Raw genomic sequence first — 16,996 nt, 5'->3', positions numbered from 1 at the left:
TTAAGCCGTACGAATTGTTTTATTTATTTAAAATTTGAATTAAATTTTAAACAAATAAAAAATTTTAAATAAATAAAACAATTCGTACGGATTAAAAGGATTTGAGTTCAAGTCATATCAAATTTAAAAAAAAAAAGTTGTCTGTTACAGATGACTTTTGACAGATGACAGATGAATTGTCAACTGATACACGAAACAAATTCAAACAAAAAGGGCTATTTTTAGGGTTTTTCCAGCAATAATTCTAATTTTTCTCGCCGTAAAAACCATCCCTGAACTTCAACGAACATTTTAAAAAAAGATTTGGCCAAATTGGTCCAGGCGTTGTTGAGTTATGCGCTTAGGAACATATTTTGCGATTCATTTTTATATATAAGATATGATGTTCAAATAGCAATTGAAAATTTTTAGCAACATTTCCATTCTAGATGACTTAACTTTTATAAGAAAATGGTCAGGTTTTAGAGATATTTTCAATATTGTTAAGTTAAGTTTAATGCAAAACAACAGGAAGAAACAATATTAGTAAAGTTATGAAAGCTGAAAAAGTTATATTAATTCTTTTGATTAAAGGTGATATTTCTGTACGTAACTTTTGTTCATAATGAGGTGAAAATAAACAGATATATTGCATCAATCAACAAAGAGAACTAAGGCATGCGTAAACTGATGCTTTTGCAACCAAATCAGTATTTTCAATGCAACATTTGCCCGGTGCGTAAGTGCGCCTGTTTAATTTAAAACAAAAAAGGCAACAAGTGTAAAATAAGTATATACGAAGAATGTGAAGTATTTTCTCTTGAATACTATTTGTATTCTTATCCTATTTGTATTCTTGATTCATTTAATTACAGAATTCATTACCGCTTTCGATTAAAGGAATTGGACATTGAGAATGAGCTATTTTAATTCCAATAAATGTTACCGCTTTCTTTCCTTCTTAGTAGATCCATCTATTGTGACATATGATATTTGTTCCCTTTTTTATACACTGTAATGACAGAAATTTCCACGACAGATTTCAAACTGATTAGTTGGAGGTAATTAAAATCGTATTGTAAATAGATAAATAGGTTCAGGTAGGTATTAAGCTAAATTGTGTGTATATAGTAAAATATAAAATATGTGTAGTAGTTAGGTTAAATAAGGTTTTTGTCTATTTTTTTTTTAGTTATTACAACGATTGTTATGTACATTTTTTTTTGTCTTAAAAGTTTGTTTTTGTCTTAAAAATCAAAATTTGATTATTTTTAAATTTTTAGTGAGTTTCTTATTTATTATTTATATTTATAAGTCGGTTAAACTTTTTTTTAAATATTTTTTTAGTGTTAGGCATTTATTCAATAAATTACGCAGTTATTTTATAGAAGATCACCTCGGAAGGGCTCTCTTAAATAAAATAAGAATTTTGAAAATCGGTAATTGAGGGAAAAATCCGCGAACATACATTAAAAAAAAATACACCTGAATATAGACCTCCTCCTTTTTCGAAGTTGGTTAAAAATAACGATTAACAGCACGTTTTTGTTATTTTTACATAAATATTTTTTTTCAATAACATTTTTGTACATTATTTTTACTGGCTGAAATATTTGGTGCTTGGTTATTACCTATAATAAAATGTTATACTGTGTCGCCGGAACAATTTTAATCATCATAAGTTTTTATGAAGCAAAAATAATTGTTTTTCTGATCTTTTAAGTTTTCCACATATCGTAAAATTTCACGATATTCAAGGCGGATTTCTTCGTAAGCGCAATATTCTTAAAAAGAGGGAAGGGACAAAATGTTGGCTTATAATATAGATATATACATATAGAATACAAAGAAGTCTTTAGAAGAAGAATTTGATTCGATAAATATTAAATAGTAGCTAAAATTATAAATAAATAGGATTTGATTACAAAATAATTTGGGTTGAAATCTTTTTGAATGGTGTTTGTTAGCACCAAGCCTCTTATACTGTAAGAAATCATATTAATTAAGTCATCTTAGATAGCCTATTCGAGAACAATTCTCCAGTTTCTAGCGAAGAATCTAAAGGGGTTAATAATGAGTACGAGTTGATGCCAGAAGAAAAAAAATAAAAACGATATTATACTTTTATATTCTCATATGAGTGAAATACGAAACAAACACTTTGAGAACTCATAAATAGAGAAAATATGAAAGCATCAACAGAGAGCTGAATATATTTTTATCAAAACCTTTTATATTTGACAATTCACTCTATTTCAATCTGCCCAACAGGATTTTTTGTTTTATAAATATTTTAACCGAATATTTATACCGATTAACATTATTATAATAAATAAACTCGAAAATAGTCGACCCTTGGATAGCATCGACAAAATATTGATATCGCTTGAACGAACAACCTGTAAGCATTCTTTTTAAAAAATTTATTCAATGCTTATTAATGTAAACAGTTGTTAAACAGCTTAAATAATAATAGTGAAAGTAATAATTATTCGATGATTTTTAACATTTCTCTATGTTAAATAATAATAGTGAAAGTAACGACGATTGACTATATGATTATATGCGATTGACAAAAATTCAAAAATACTGAAAAAAGCTTCCATACGGATTGACTGAAAACGTTATTTCAAATTGTATCAAATTTCTGTGACTTATTGTGATTGGGGGTGAAAAGTCAAAGAAATGGATTGATCGAAAAGAATCATCCACATTAATACCAAAGCATTATATTCTGTGAAGATCTTGATATGGTGCATATGGTGGGATTAGTAAACTATAGTATAATGCTGCTACAACTGCGTGCGCGCTGCTTAAACTGAATGAAATCCTTATATCTACCGACGTCGATTGAACAAAATGAGTGACATATTGTCGTAAACAATTCCAGTAATAGAGATGACAATGTTTGGTCACACGTCGTAAGATTTATGAAGGATGTATTAAGTTATACACTTAGCTTACTCATCATAAAAAGCGCCTTCTAATTATAGATCGATGCAGTATGACTTGGCTAACAGCTCTCGAAAATAATAAGTTTGGTTTTCATAAAATGTTTATTTGTCTTTACATTTTTTTTCGTTATGATTAAAAAATTTTATCGGCTAAATGGTGACCGCGATTCGCTATGCAACTTTCGGCTCTTTTTAAGGCATTTTCCATGACACCCTGCAACATATGAGGCTGAATTTCTTCATTTTCGTGACCAAAAATATCTTTAAGATGTTGAGTCGTTTGGGGTTTATTCACATAAACTCTTGATTTTAAAAAACCCCATAAGAAAAAGTCTGGTGCTTTTAAATCTGGAGAACTACTTGCTAGATGCTAAATCGCCACCCTATCTTGCTGAAACCACATGCCATCTAGTCCTTGCTCTTTCCTTTCAGGCAGAAGAAAATTTCGAATCATGTCTTGGTACCGTTCAGCACTAACAGTAACTGCAACACCTCGGTATTTTCAAAAAAATAGGGACCAATGATGTTTCCAGCATGAATACCACACCATACAGTTGTTTTTAGTAGATACAATGATGTTTCGTGAATTAAGTGAGGATTCTGTGTTCCCCAAAAATTCGCATATGATAAATTGTGGTTTTGTGAGGAACTGGACGATTAGGATATTTTTGATGTAATTTCCGCTGAGTGGCAATAGTGGAACAATTATTTTCAATAAATATTATCACTATTTCTGCTCGTTCTTGTGGCGTATATTTATCCGTAATAAAATTTGGATGTCTACACAACACAATGAGTTAAGGCGAAACTAAGCTAATCGTCACATAAACCAGCGGGACTTTTGCCCCACCATATATTAAAAGAAGACGCTATTGTTTTAATATTTAAAATTAATTTTCGCAAATTAACATTTTCTAATTATACTTCGACAGACATTATTACTGAACTTTATGTGATATTTTCTGGAGTAATTACCTGATAAACTAATAAACCGTAACAATTTAAACCATAAGAGCTTGCATTGGATGCAAACCTTTATGTTACGTAAGATCTTATGCAGCGTTACATATGGGTTTCCTATTCAATAAATGCGTTTGCTCATATTTCAGTGGTGATAATTACTGTTGGTACTTTCGCGGCCTATAGCCTATAGCTCCATAGGAAGTCCGTTATAAGACCCACTGAACGTTCTCATCTATCAATTATGACCCGTTCTCGATTTTCGCTTTCACCGAATACAAAACGGCACCAGTCAAGTATACTACAGATTATTGAATGTGCGCCGCTTTTATAAGCATTTTGGATTTAATTAGCGATCATCAAAGAAGAATGTTCCTCGCTGTTCAAAGGTCGAACGGGTGAGAGTCGATATTACATATGCAGACATGCGGATATTCTTTGTATCGATGATGGTTTCTTATTTTTGACACCAAAATTTTGCCAGCTCTTTTAATATATTGAACCCCTACTTATGTTGTCCTATATATGGTATTTCTAATAAAAAAGCTTTCAATATCAATCAATATTTATTCTCTAACTTCAAAACAAACATCGATGAATCAAATAAAACAGTTATAGTCAATTTTGAGAAATGGAGATATAAAAATCTTTTATAATAGGAAAGTGGTATAACATAAAGGTTTAGTAATTGCTATGTGTAAAGTTTGTTTTATGAATTAGATTCGGCAGTTTTCACTCGCTTTCGTTAAAACTCATATAACTCTGCACACATCTATATTACAACAGTGTTTAAACTAGTCTAATAATCTAGACTAATACATTAGATACTTGGATGTGTTTTGGTGAGTGATACCTATCGGCGAAAATGCAAAGTATCGATAAAAATAACTGCTAGAAAGCTAATTTAACTATTAAATATGATGGTGTTAATATTTCTCAACAGAAAATAACATTTTTTCCATTTAGTGTTATGTGTTATTGATTTATTCGGAGTAAAGAAACGTTAATCATGGATCGCTCAAAATTGTATTTTCGACCTTGATTTTGGTTTCAACGATTTAATAGAGGTAATTTTGATGTCAAGAAGGACTTGAAGAACCAAACAAGTTCGAAGAAAATAAATGATAATGCTTGGACGAAAAACAAGCGTAAACTTTCAGACAGATCACTAGTTGATAAAGCAAATGTTTCCAGTCGTTTATATTTGGTGGGAAATATCCAAAAGGAAGAAAAATGGCTACTATATGCATTGACTGATTATGTCATTCCGAATAACGTCGCCTTGTAAAAAGACCGAATATCGAGTAAAACATGCAAAATAATAGGTTCTGGCTCATCGAGGGTACTCACCAGTCATAACGCCTTCTAATTACAACTTGTTCAGATCGATATAATGTGGTTTGGCTAGCACACAATTTCAAAATACTGAAGAATAAGTGCTAGAACGGATCGATGATTGTTACAGAACCACAAAGTTGGGATAAAAAGTAATAGAAAAAGATTGACAATATTTTGATTAATATATATTATACCAACTTTTCTCAATAAATGCTTTGTATGTAAATGTATATATTACTTTTTATATACGAGGGTCACTATTTATATTTCGGGAATTGGCAACACCGTTGTCATGTGACTCCATCTGACGGTTCCATCGTAAAGTTTGATATCTTTGACGATATACGTACTCAGAACGTTTTGTCGCACGGACGCTATTTGTTTATTTTATATTTAGTTGAAAGTTTCGTCTCGCCAAAAAATGGAACTGAATCGTGAACATTTTCGTGCGCCCATTTTTTACCTGGATTTTTTTTCGACGTGGATTATCACAACAAGAGTGCATCAATTAACTTAATTTGACTTTTGGCGATGAAGCTCCGTCAAAAACCACCGTGTATGGCTGGTTTAGTGAATTCAATCCTGGTCGTAGTTTCGTGAGGGTCGTCCAAAATCGGCTGTTGTGCCAGAAAACACAGATCCTGTGTGCGAAATGATTAAGCAAGATCGTCATGTCACCTATTGTGAGATTGAGGCATCCCGAAGCATTAGTTCCACCAGCATATATGCGATTTTACGTGAACACTTAGCTGTGCGAAAGCTATGTTCGTTGGATCCCACACAATTTGACAATCGCTCAAAAAATGGCTCGTGTCGATTGGTGCAAAGAAATGCTTAAGGAATTCAATCGCGGTGCTTCGAAAGACGTTTATAAAATCGTGGCGTGTGACGAATCATGGACCATTCGTATGAACCCGAAAGTAATCAGCAGTATGGGTGTTCTAAGATGAACTAAATGCAACAAAATAGTGAAAAAATAATAATAAACAACAAAAAGTGGTTCGCACGCGAAACACTAAGAGAATGGTGGCCTGTTTCTTCGGGAATATTGGTCATATTGCAACACAGAGGATTCGTAGAACAGTAAATTCTGATTGGTACACAACCATTTGTTTGTCAGAAGTTTTCGGCGAAATAACAAGAGACTATTTGAGCACTCAAAACATCGAATTGATAGGTCATCCGTCGTACAGCCCCGATTTGGCACCCAATAACTTCTTTTTATTCCCATCCGTGAAGAATAAACTGCGTGGTCAACGATTTTGATCGCCCGAAGAAGCTATTGAAGCGTTCAAAAATCATGTTTTGAATAAATGCTTTGAAAATTGGTTTAAGCGAATACAAAAGTGTATCGATCATCGTGGCGAGTACTTTGAAAAACAATAAAAATATATTCGCAGCTTAACTATTTGTTTTTTTTTCCTATTCCCTAAATATATATAGTGACCCTAGTATTCACATATATGAAGGACAAAATATATTTATACAAATTTAGTGTTTAAGTTCAATTTGGTAACGATTTACAATCATGTATTATCGAAACTTATTCTCTTATCAGATAAAAGTAAAGTATAAGACTTAATAATTGATAGTTGAGGATACGGTAATTAATAATTAATCAAATATAGCGATATTATAGCTTATGTCTAATATTGTGGGATTGTTATGACGCAAAAAGCCAGACAAAAAAACTAATGCGACTGTTTATATATAATATATAAAAGTAAACTTATAACTGACCTTCGCTGGTATTATTGAAGAAACGAGGAAGTCGGTTTTCGTTATCGACATGAACGAGATGATATTATCATTAACAGGGAACGAATATCTTTTCCATGAGTCGTAGAAGGCTTCCATAAAATTAGTTCAACAATCTGAAGGACATTAAAATGTCAGTTGTACAGCAACAACTCTTACCGAATTCCTACGATATTCCAACGCATCCTTGTGACGTTTTAGATCACTTAAACAGTAAATATCATAAGTCATAAGTATATTTCTTTAAATGCAATATTAGTTTATACAGAGTTACATTATCGTTAATAAAATAATTTTTCTGTTAATATTCTATATGAGCCAACTAAAATTAATTAATATTCTTTATATTCATATTTATATTCTATATATTTATATGTTTTATCATTGAATTTATAATTATAAAGTTACATTTTGTTATTAGTAAGTTATACTAAATGCGAATAAAGGGGTATAAATAGTAAGTAGATTCTATTAACTGTTACGGGGCTATGATACTATTTCTGCTGAAATTCTGCAGAGCATACTAATTTAACCTTCTGAATACACACCCGAAACCCGCCTACTACTCGAAACGGAGAAGCATTCTAGGACGAAGTGAGATTCTTCTCCAGGATAACGAGCGCCCTCATACCGCGCGTCTCACTCTCGTTACAATATCGGAATTAGGGTGGGAGGTACTGGAACCCCCCCCCCTACAGTCCGGATTTATCACCGTGCAACTACCACATGTTTGCACCACTGAAAGAAGCTCTCGGAGGTGAAAGATTCACCACAGATGACGAGATAGAGCCCAAGGAATTCTTCGATACCGGCATCAAAAAACTTCCGGAAAGATAGACCTAGAATATCCGGATTAATATTAATATTATCCGGATAATTTAAGCAAATATATAATATAAACAAATTTTGGAAGACGATATTTTGGAGCATATATAATATTATACATATTTTCGATAATTTCAAGTATATGTTAAATGTTAAATATTAATAAATAGAAACATATATTTAAAATTTATTAGGCACAATTTGTATTGTAAACTTCCTGATAACATCAGAAACAATAAGACTGATAGTTTTGTTCCGGTTCTTGAATATTTTGATCATTAACATTACTTCTTTATCTAGAAAGCATCTTTTGCTAGCAAATAATAATAACAGTTTTCTTTTCCTCGTGAACTAATGAAATAATTTTCATCCCGCAGCTAAGTGTACCTTTCACTGGAAAATATTGTTGAACCCTTCACTTTTTCGAGGCCCATCATCTGCATTCTTCGTTCACGGACCGATTATCTCGAACAGGCCTTGTTATGCAACGTTCTATATTTTGAAATGCCCCTCAGCTGTATCGCATGACATAGATCAGCCTGACAAAATGGTCATCATGGTCATTTTTGTTTAGTTTATCAAGTGTAATTTCAGAATAGTTTAAGACAATTTTTCAACTCCGTTATGGAAATTAAGATCATATTTCATCATATAATTACTCTAATTATAGTTCATATTCCAACCCGGAAAGTATTCGGATTAAACTTGACAACGAAGTCTTCGGGACTTCGGTAACTAAGATTGTCAGAAGATTTCTAGAAAGGTATCTTATTTAATTGATAAAGAGGATAGAATTAGGATATTAAATGAAAAACACAAACTAGAGTGACTCCTATAGATGGTTTTCTTATTGGCACGTTTGTTGTACGTCACAGGCAGACATTTTATTGTCAAACAGGGTGAGGAATACACTGACCTACGTCCAATATATTCGGGTGTTCCTCAGGGCAGTGTTCTTGGTCCATTGTTATATCTTATGAATACAGCTGACCTACCAACCTTAAGAAACATTACTGTTGCAACATATGCTGACGATACAGCAGTTTTATCATCACACGAGGATATCTAACACAAGAAACCTCCAAATTCGTCTTAACAAAGTCGAATTGTAGTTGAAAACGTGGCATATCAAAGCAAATGAGATAAAATCTATCCTTATGATATTCAGCCATTGTAGAAGAATATGTCGCTCAGTAAAATTGAATAATCATGAACTTCCGCAAGCAGACAGTGTTAAATATCTGGGAATGCATTTTGATCGACGTTTGACATAAAGAAAACATATAGTGACAAAACGCAAACAGTTTGAGCTTAAACTAAACCAAATGTATTGGCTAATGGGGCGTAAATTTAAAATTTCATTAGATAACAAGGTTTTGCTGTATAAGTCAATACTTAGGCCCATTTGGACCTATGCTATTGAACTGTGGGGTACTACTAGCAAAACGAGTCTGATTCGAAATGCTAATGCGAATTACTCTGAAATACTATTAGTGCATCCCAATGTACTAGTTAAACAGTTAAATGTGCGCGATGTCAGCGAACTGCATAGTCTCAAACGCAAACTACCATACGAACTGATTAATAGACGCTTAAAGTTATATTTAATAATCTCTAGAATAAGTTAAAATAGTCTTTAGAATAAGTTAGGATAGACTTTAAAACAAGTTACAATATTATTTAGAATAAGACTTAGATTATAAGTTGTACAGCAGATCACTTACTGAAGGCATCTTCTACATGTTAGGATGGTTATATTATATAACGAAAATCATATAATAATACTTATTGCGCACGGGCAGATTGCTGACGTTCTAAGTGATTAATAAAAAAAAGCATATTTGTAATTTCGAAGGATTTAAGAGCGTTATTATTATTAATAAGATCCAGATTTACTTTAGATTTGCTTCAATAATGCACAATCGTGTTGTAAATTGCAGATACAAAATAAAAAAAAGTAAAACCAATACATTTTCCGACTGATCTGTAGAGATTATTGTACAGAAAGACTTGTTTGTAAGATAAATTCTATAGCCAGTATACATTCCAGTAAAGGACAGCTATTTTAATTATCAGACTGGATAAAACTGGATATCTTAAGTTATATACAATATCTTAAAATAAACAAAAAAATATCAGAGTAGGTAAGTTCCTGTCAAATAAATAATAAATTAAACAAAATTGTAATGCGAACCTCTCTTATAACAAAGCAGCTGCTTCTGTTAATAACACTTAAAAGTAACACGCTAATCATTCGATAAAATCTGCTTTAAATAAGTTTTTAATAAAAACTTCATCTTCGAGACATCCGGCTTTTACTGGAATTTATACTGGCCTGCCAGTTTTTACATTTTGGTCCCTTTTGTTGATATAATAGAGAAATTACACTATTATGTATTATATACTAACCTAAACATTATTAGGAAACTATTAAATAGAAAAGGTTAATGTAATTAATCTCGATACAAAAGTTGCTTATTAAATTGAATTAACATTAACGCATTCTTAACTCTGATTAACAACCGAAACGTTTTTTATCGATAGTCATTTATCTCTCTCATTTTATTTAAAATACTTTTAGAGAATATTATAAAAAGTAGATAGCCATGTGAATAATACTACACTAACGATAGGAAATTAAATATTTTCTATATGTACTATTAAATAATTTATACACTATTATTGTATGTGAATAATTCTTTTTATTATATAAATAGTTAATAATATGTATAGAAATAATTATTAAGAAACAATAAATCTTATTTTTATTTATTATTATTTTTATTTTATTTTTTGTTGTTGTGCATTTTTTTAGGGAAATATTTAAGAACATGTTTTTTTTAGATCCAAGTCGATGGTAAATGTAGTTAGTAGTCAATAACAGTAAGTACAAATTGAACAAAAAGTAAAATAATAAATGTATTGTTTGCACATTTTAGAAGTTACTTCATGTATTCAATTTAATATACTGTATATCGCCTACAAATAATTAATAATAAACAGTTTTTGGGTTTAGTTTGTAATGTGAGTTTCAGGGTACATTTCTTGACAAGAAATTAAAGTATAGGGTTTATTCAACAACTGACTAGGTACATAGAATCACAGATATTAATGAAAAATCCTACGATGTGAAATCAGATATTTTATTGAACATAGCACAAGCCTTTGATAAAGTTTAACATAAGATAATTATGTATAAAGTACATGGAATTTTACCGAAGGAATATGTTGAATTCTCAGTCTCAGACAGGAAGTTAAATAGGAAGATGTTTACTCAATAATGAAAGACACAAAACCAGGTGTAACGCATGGAAGTATTTGGGTCTTGTTTTTTACCTACTCTATACATGTTACATATCACAAATATACATTATTACTATGGCTACATTTGCTGATTATACTACGATACTAGCTGTTGGAGAAAATAGCGAGGAAGCAACCAGAGAACTGCAACACGCAAGTAGTATTATAAATAAGTGGACTCATATATGGAGAATAAAAGTCAGCGATCACTAAAATACATGTAAATCATTGTATTTTGATTTACCTACAACCAAACTGTTCATAAAACAATAAATATGAATGATACAATACATACAGTAACAATTCTCAGTAGTTTACAACTTCATTGGAAAGAGTAAATCAAAAAGAAAAGAACTTTAATACTTATACCGAGACTTTGGGCTTCCAACTGTGATAAAGGGAATTGAAAGATTTGTAATAAGACACGAGGAAAGACCCTACTTTCATGTAAACATCAGAGTGCTGCGACTTTTGTACAGCATTGAACTAAGACGCAGGCTCAAGAGAACCAAACGGGGTGATCTTACGGAGTTGTGTAATGAAGTGCACTAAATGGTAAAAAGACTAAAAAGTGTTATTAATTTTTATTTTATTACAGACTATGTAAGGGTTAATGGATCTTCCTAGAAAAGTAGCTACTTTTAAATCATTGTAGAGATAAAGTTTAAATTAGTCGGCAACGTCTAGTGATGAAAATAATTAAACTCAATTAACACCCTGTATGGTGTAATTGTATAGGAATGAATGAACACTATTACAATGATTTCGATGTCACCACTTTTCTCTTGTACTTAAATATTCATAAAGATCTATATTTAAAGTAAACCGAGAGACCGCGTTTACGTTATTCTTGCTTATAGATACAGCGAGGGGAAAAAGAGCGGGAGAGAGAGAGAGAGTGTGAGAAACATAACGCATGAGAACAAGATAGCGAACGTAAGAGATAGTAACGCGATTAAGAAATGGGAAAAACGTCAATTAAGAAACGTTGATATAATTTTTTTTGAACAATTATTTCTTGACTTCCTTGATTAATAAAGATGTTGCGGAAAACATTAATTGCCCGAGGGGCCCGTAATGTAGTAAATAAAAATAAAATTCTTGATGGTTCTCATACGGTTCGACCGCCTATTAGTAATTTGTGTTCGATGATTTTTAATAAGCAGAGAAAATTCAAAATTCCAATGCTTGTTTGAATACGTATTTTTTCTCGAGGTGAAAGAAGAGATGATAATAGCAAGAGGTAAAAAAGTGCCGCCTATTATATAAATGGATATTTTGATGCTTTCACTGTAATTATGTAGCGTGTTTGGCTAATGGCTTTTTCCGAGGTTTAAATCCGTGAATGGTACTTGTCCGATTAGAATGCGTTTGATTAAATTTCTGGTTTGAATGTACGATCTTTATGACTTTCTACTTGTTTGTTTATTTGTGCATATATGAATTATATGTTTAAATTATTGAAAATATGTTTTTTCATAGTTGCGAGGTTACTATTGAAATAATCATGCAGAAATACGTATTCTAGAAGGTACTCTACACTAAAAAATTGAAAAAAAACCTATTCATTCGATTTTTTTAATAGTTTGAAAGCTATAAATATATGCTCTTAACAGCTTTTTTCAAAATTTAAATTATTTTCGGAGATATAGCTGTTTTAGTAACGCAACATCTCAAAAGAAGCTATAAACTAGCGTTGGGAACTATCGACTGAAATCGACTATCGACTGTTTAGTAATTGACTACTTTTTACTATAGGCTGTTTCAGTCAACTACTTTCAGTCGCTATTTTCGGTTCGACTGATTTGACTACTTTTTACTATCGACTGTTTCAGTCGTGTTCTTTCAGTTACTATTTTCGGACTTAGTAGTTTCATTCCACTGTTTTTTAACATTCTGGCTTTGCCGTCTTAACCGTGACATTAAAAGTAATGTTCCTAATTTATGCTTGTAAATGACAATATATTGTACGTTAATGTGGCAGCATATTGGAACCATATTTTTCAAGATTACTTATTAATGTAATAACGTTTTGATTGATAATAAAATAATTTTGATAATAATAATAATGATAGTAAAATATTTTTGAACGCATTTATGTTATGACTATTGGATCATTTTTGATTAACTGTTTCAATTTTCTAAGTTGATGTTTCTTGAAGCCATTTGAGTGTAAAAAATTGAAGTTTCAACGAATAATAATATTATTAACAATAAAATATTCTTTATTAACGATAAAAAATTATAATTGAATTTAAAAAGTGTGCCATGGTTAAATAGTTGATAAAGATCGATTGAGAAAATATTTTATAAATATTTATCTTTACTACCATTCCTCATTATAATCTGGTCAAACATATAAATTATAAAAAAAATTACATCATCTAAAATGAAAATGTTACTATTATTTTGAAGGTAATAAGTTACATCAATTATCTCTTTCTTTTTATTTCTCAAAGAAAGTTCGAAAGGAAATGTGTTGGAATGAAATAGAAATGAACCAATTACTTTTAATTATATTATGTCATTGTTACTCCGAATGTTAAGATACGGTTAAATATGTTTGGTATCATTATTCCATTCGTTCTTCACACTGCTACTTGCCAATTTTAAAATTAATCAAAATAATCTCTACAGCAAAGAGAATCACACAATTATCTCCAGTATTTCCTCTCTCAAAATTAGTACGGGAAGGAATTCGTACACCTGCGTCTGTTGTCGTTGAATAGAAAAACACTGGAGGTGGGCATTTGACTAAAATACTAATTACTATTTTCAGGCGCTAGTTTTTTTACTATCGATTAGTTCGTCTGTTTTGCGACTATCTTCTGTTTCTACTATTTTCGGTCGATAGTTCCCAACGCTACTTTAAACGGCCGCTTCTCTAAAATACTTTTTGCGAGACAATTGTTACGATATCTTAAATTCTATTGAACCGATTTACTTAAAATTTGGTGTAAGTCTTTTTTATATGTCCTGCTATCGTATCAAAGGCTACAGTAAGACTATTCGCCGTAATTTTGCGAAAATAATTTTTTCCTTTAACAATTAAACACTAGTGAATATCTATATTTCTGATAATAATTTAAAATTAAAAAATAAATTAAAATTATCACTACTAGTACTAACATATTTTAGGTGTTTTTTTTTCATTGCGTTATTGAAACATTCTTCCGACTTTGTTGTATTCAGGAAGCTGTTTTCGTCACACTAGTCTTTCATCATGGTAGTGCTGTAAAAGTTCCTCGCCGCATTCAAATCGTTTGGGTTTATTCTGGATTATAAAGCGGCATATTAACTATAGTGCAGAAATATTACAGTATCATATCAGATTGTTTATTGTATGTTTCATCAGCAATTATGGATTTTCCAGGCTTGTAACCAAAATCTGTATACAAATACGATTCAGACGACGAAAATGCTTTCTTAGCTCTTGCTAGGGCTTTGAAAGAGGGTACTTATGTTACTATTCGACTAGCATCTTTCCGTGGAATCTCGTATTTATATTTCTATAACTATTTATTGGATTAGACATATCGTTGTATAGGTTTTAATTTAATTAATATTTTACAACGTTTCTTATATATATTTATGGAGACTATATGTTATATCAGGTATGTGAATTAATTTTGAAGTATTGATAGTATTATAGGTAATATTTTGTATGAGTGTTAGAGAAATTAAGACGAATGAAACTAAATTAGGAATATTATCAATCACAATGAGACTAAAAATTAAAAAAAAACATACAAGCACAAAAACGATAGAAATGTTTTAAGCCAACAACATAGACAGAAAGATAGAGAGAAGTACTGTCTAGTGACAACGAAAAATATTCATTCATAAAGGTGAGTTTAGGCAACAGTTTTCATTCATCAGTCATTATATTTTCAGCGGAACTTAATGAGGATAATAAAAAACAAACGGCAATTCTAACGAAAAAGCGGTGATTATTAAAATATTAGCCATAGTTATAAATTTATCTACCATTCACAAAATTAAGTTAATCATTCTGAATTAAGCGTCTTTCTGGATGATTTATATGCCTATTAGAATATAATTATGACCTTTATAATGTATTCCCATATAGTATACCAAGCCACTTTCATATGGTTTTGGTTTTTTCCTATTGAACACGATACTTTCTAGGCATGATTAAGTGTTATATTAATATTAAATGATAGTTTTGCTAGATGTTAAGTTTAAATAAAAAATTTGCCAATGTTGAATGAAATAACGGAAACTGCAGTTATGAAACAATAACCTATAAAAGTGTTTAAGTGTTGCAATTGCATTATTTAATAATCATACTAATTACATAGAGAGTATAGAGATAATTAGGTACAATTTTAGCACAACAAAAATATTACATATATAAAATACTATTAGAAACATTGGGTTTTGTAAAATATTTCTATTCCCCCTTTATTGAATCTTTTTCGAATATATATACAGATAAAATTAGAAACATTTGAGTTATTTATGGCTCTAAATTACTTATTCCTACCCAGGCTATGATCATTATTAAGAACTGAAAAAAATAGTCAGCTAGGTCAAACACAAGACTAATGCAGACTTGGAATGAAACTTAAGATCGAATAAAATTTCGGTTGATTTATGATTATTTAATGTGATAAACTAATTTAATGAGATAACATAATTTAATCTCCAGAAAGATGCTAATGAATAGTAACATAAGTACCCCATTTAAGAGCCCTAGCATGACCTTAGAAAACATTTTCGTCGTCTGAGACGTATTTATAAATAGATTTAGCTTACAAGCCTGAAAAATCCATAATTGCTGATGAAACAGACATCTGATCTGATCTGATCAATGAAGCAAATGATTAACTAAACTATTTATGGTTGGATTAAATGATTCTGATACTGTAATATTTCTGCACTATGGTTAATATGCCGCTTTATAATCCAAAATAAACCCCAACCGTTTGATTGCTGCGAGGAACTTTTAGAACACTACCATAAAGAAGGACTATGATGACGAAAGCAGCTTCCTGAATACAACAAAGTCCGAAGAATGTTTCAATAATGCAATTAAAAGAACACCTAGAAATATGTTACTACTGGTAGTGATAATTTTAATTTATTTTTTAATTTAAAATTATTATCAGAAATACAGATATTCAGTAGTGTTTAATTGTTAAAGGAAAAAAATATTTTCGTCGAATTATGGCGAATAGTCTTATTGTAGTCTTTGATACGGTAGAAAAGGCTCACATCAAATTTGAAGTAAATCGGTTCAATAGAACTTAAGTTATCGTAACAACTGTCTCGCAAAAATTATTTTGGAGAAACGCCCGTTCAAAGTAGCGTTGGGAACTATCGACCGAAAATAGTAGAAACAGTCGATAGTCGCAAAAGAGACGAACTAATCTATAGTAAAAAAAAAACAAGCGCCTGAAAATAGTAATTAATATTTCAGTTAAATGCCCACCTCCACTGTTTTTTTATTCAACGACAACAGGCACAGGTGTACGAATCTCTTCCCCTATTAATTTTTAGAGAGGAAAGACCGGAGATAGTTCGCATTTTAAATTTCGAAGCGTGTTACAAGTAAATCAAGTGAGATTTGACTTCTTAATAAAAATGTGCATTCAAAGTGACAATTGCTGCAATCCATCTGTATAAATCAAATTGATTAGTAAATTGTGATCACGACTGAGTTCTCGATGTTTTGTCTTGAAGATTTGTGTAACATTGCACCATATTTTCAGCGAAACTATATACATGCTATAAGAATCAATTCAACATATTTAAATACTATATTAAATTTAATTTTGGTGAATTTATTATAAAATTATACATACTCGATAGATAATAGATTATATATATATATATATATATATATATATATATAT

General features: G+C 30.7%; 1 protein-coding gene across 1 annotated transcript in view; it reads right to left on the bottom strand.

Moving 5' to 3' along the window:
• Positions 1–16,996, bottom strand: part of LOC143206037 (uncharacterized) — a 93,110-nt gene that overhangs the window by 72,013 nt on the left and 4,101 nt on the right. The window lies entirely within an intron of this gene.

This window comes from Rhynchophorus ferrugineus, unplaced genomic scaffold (genome assembly GCF_030347505.1).
Source record: "Rhynchophorus ferrugineus isolate W39M unplaced genomic scaffold, kcgeb_rfMv2 rfM1, whole genome shotgun sequence".
Classification (NCBI taxonomy): domain Eukaryota; kingdom Metazoa; phylum Arthropoda; class Insecta; order Coleoptera; family Curculionidae; genus Rhynchophorus; species Rhynchophorus ferrugineus.
The sequence above is the reverse complement of the archived record's forward strand: the minus strand, read 5'-3'. Positions and strand labels throughout refer to the sequence as shown.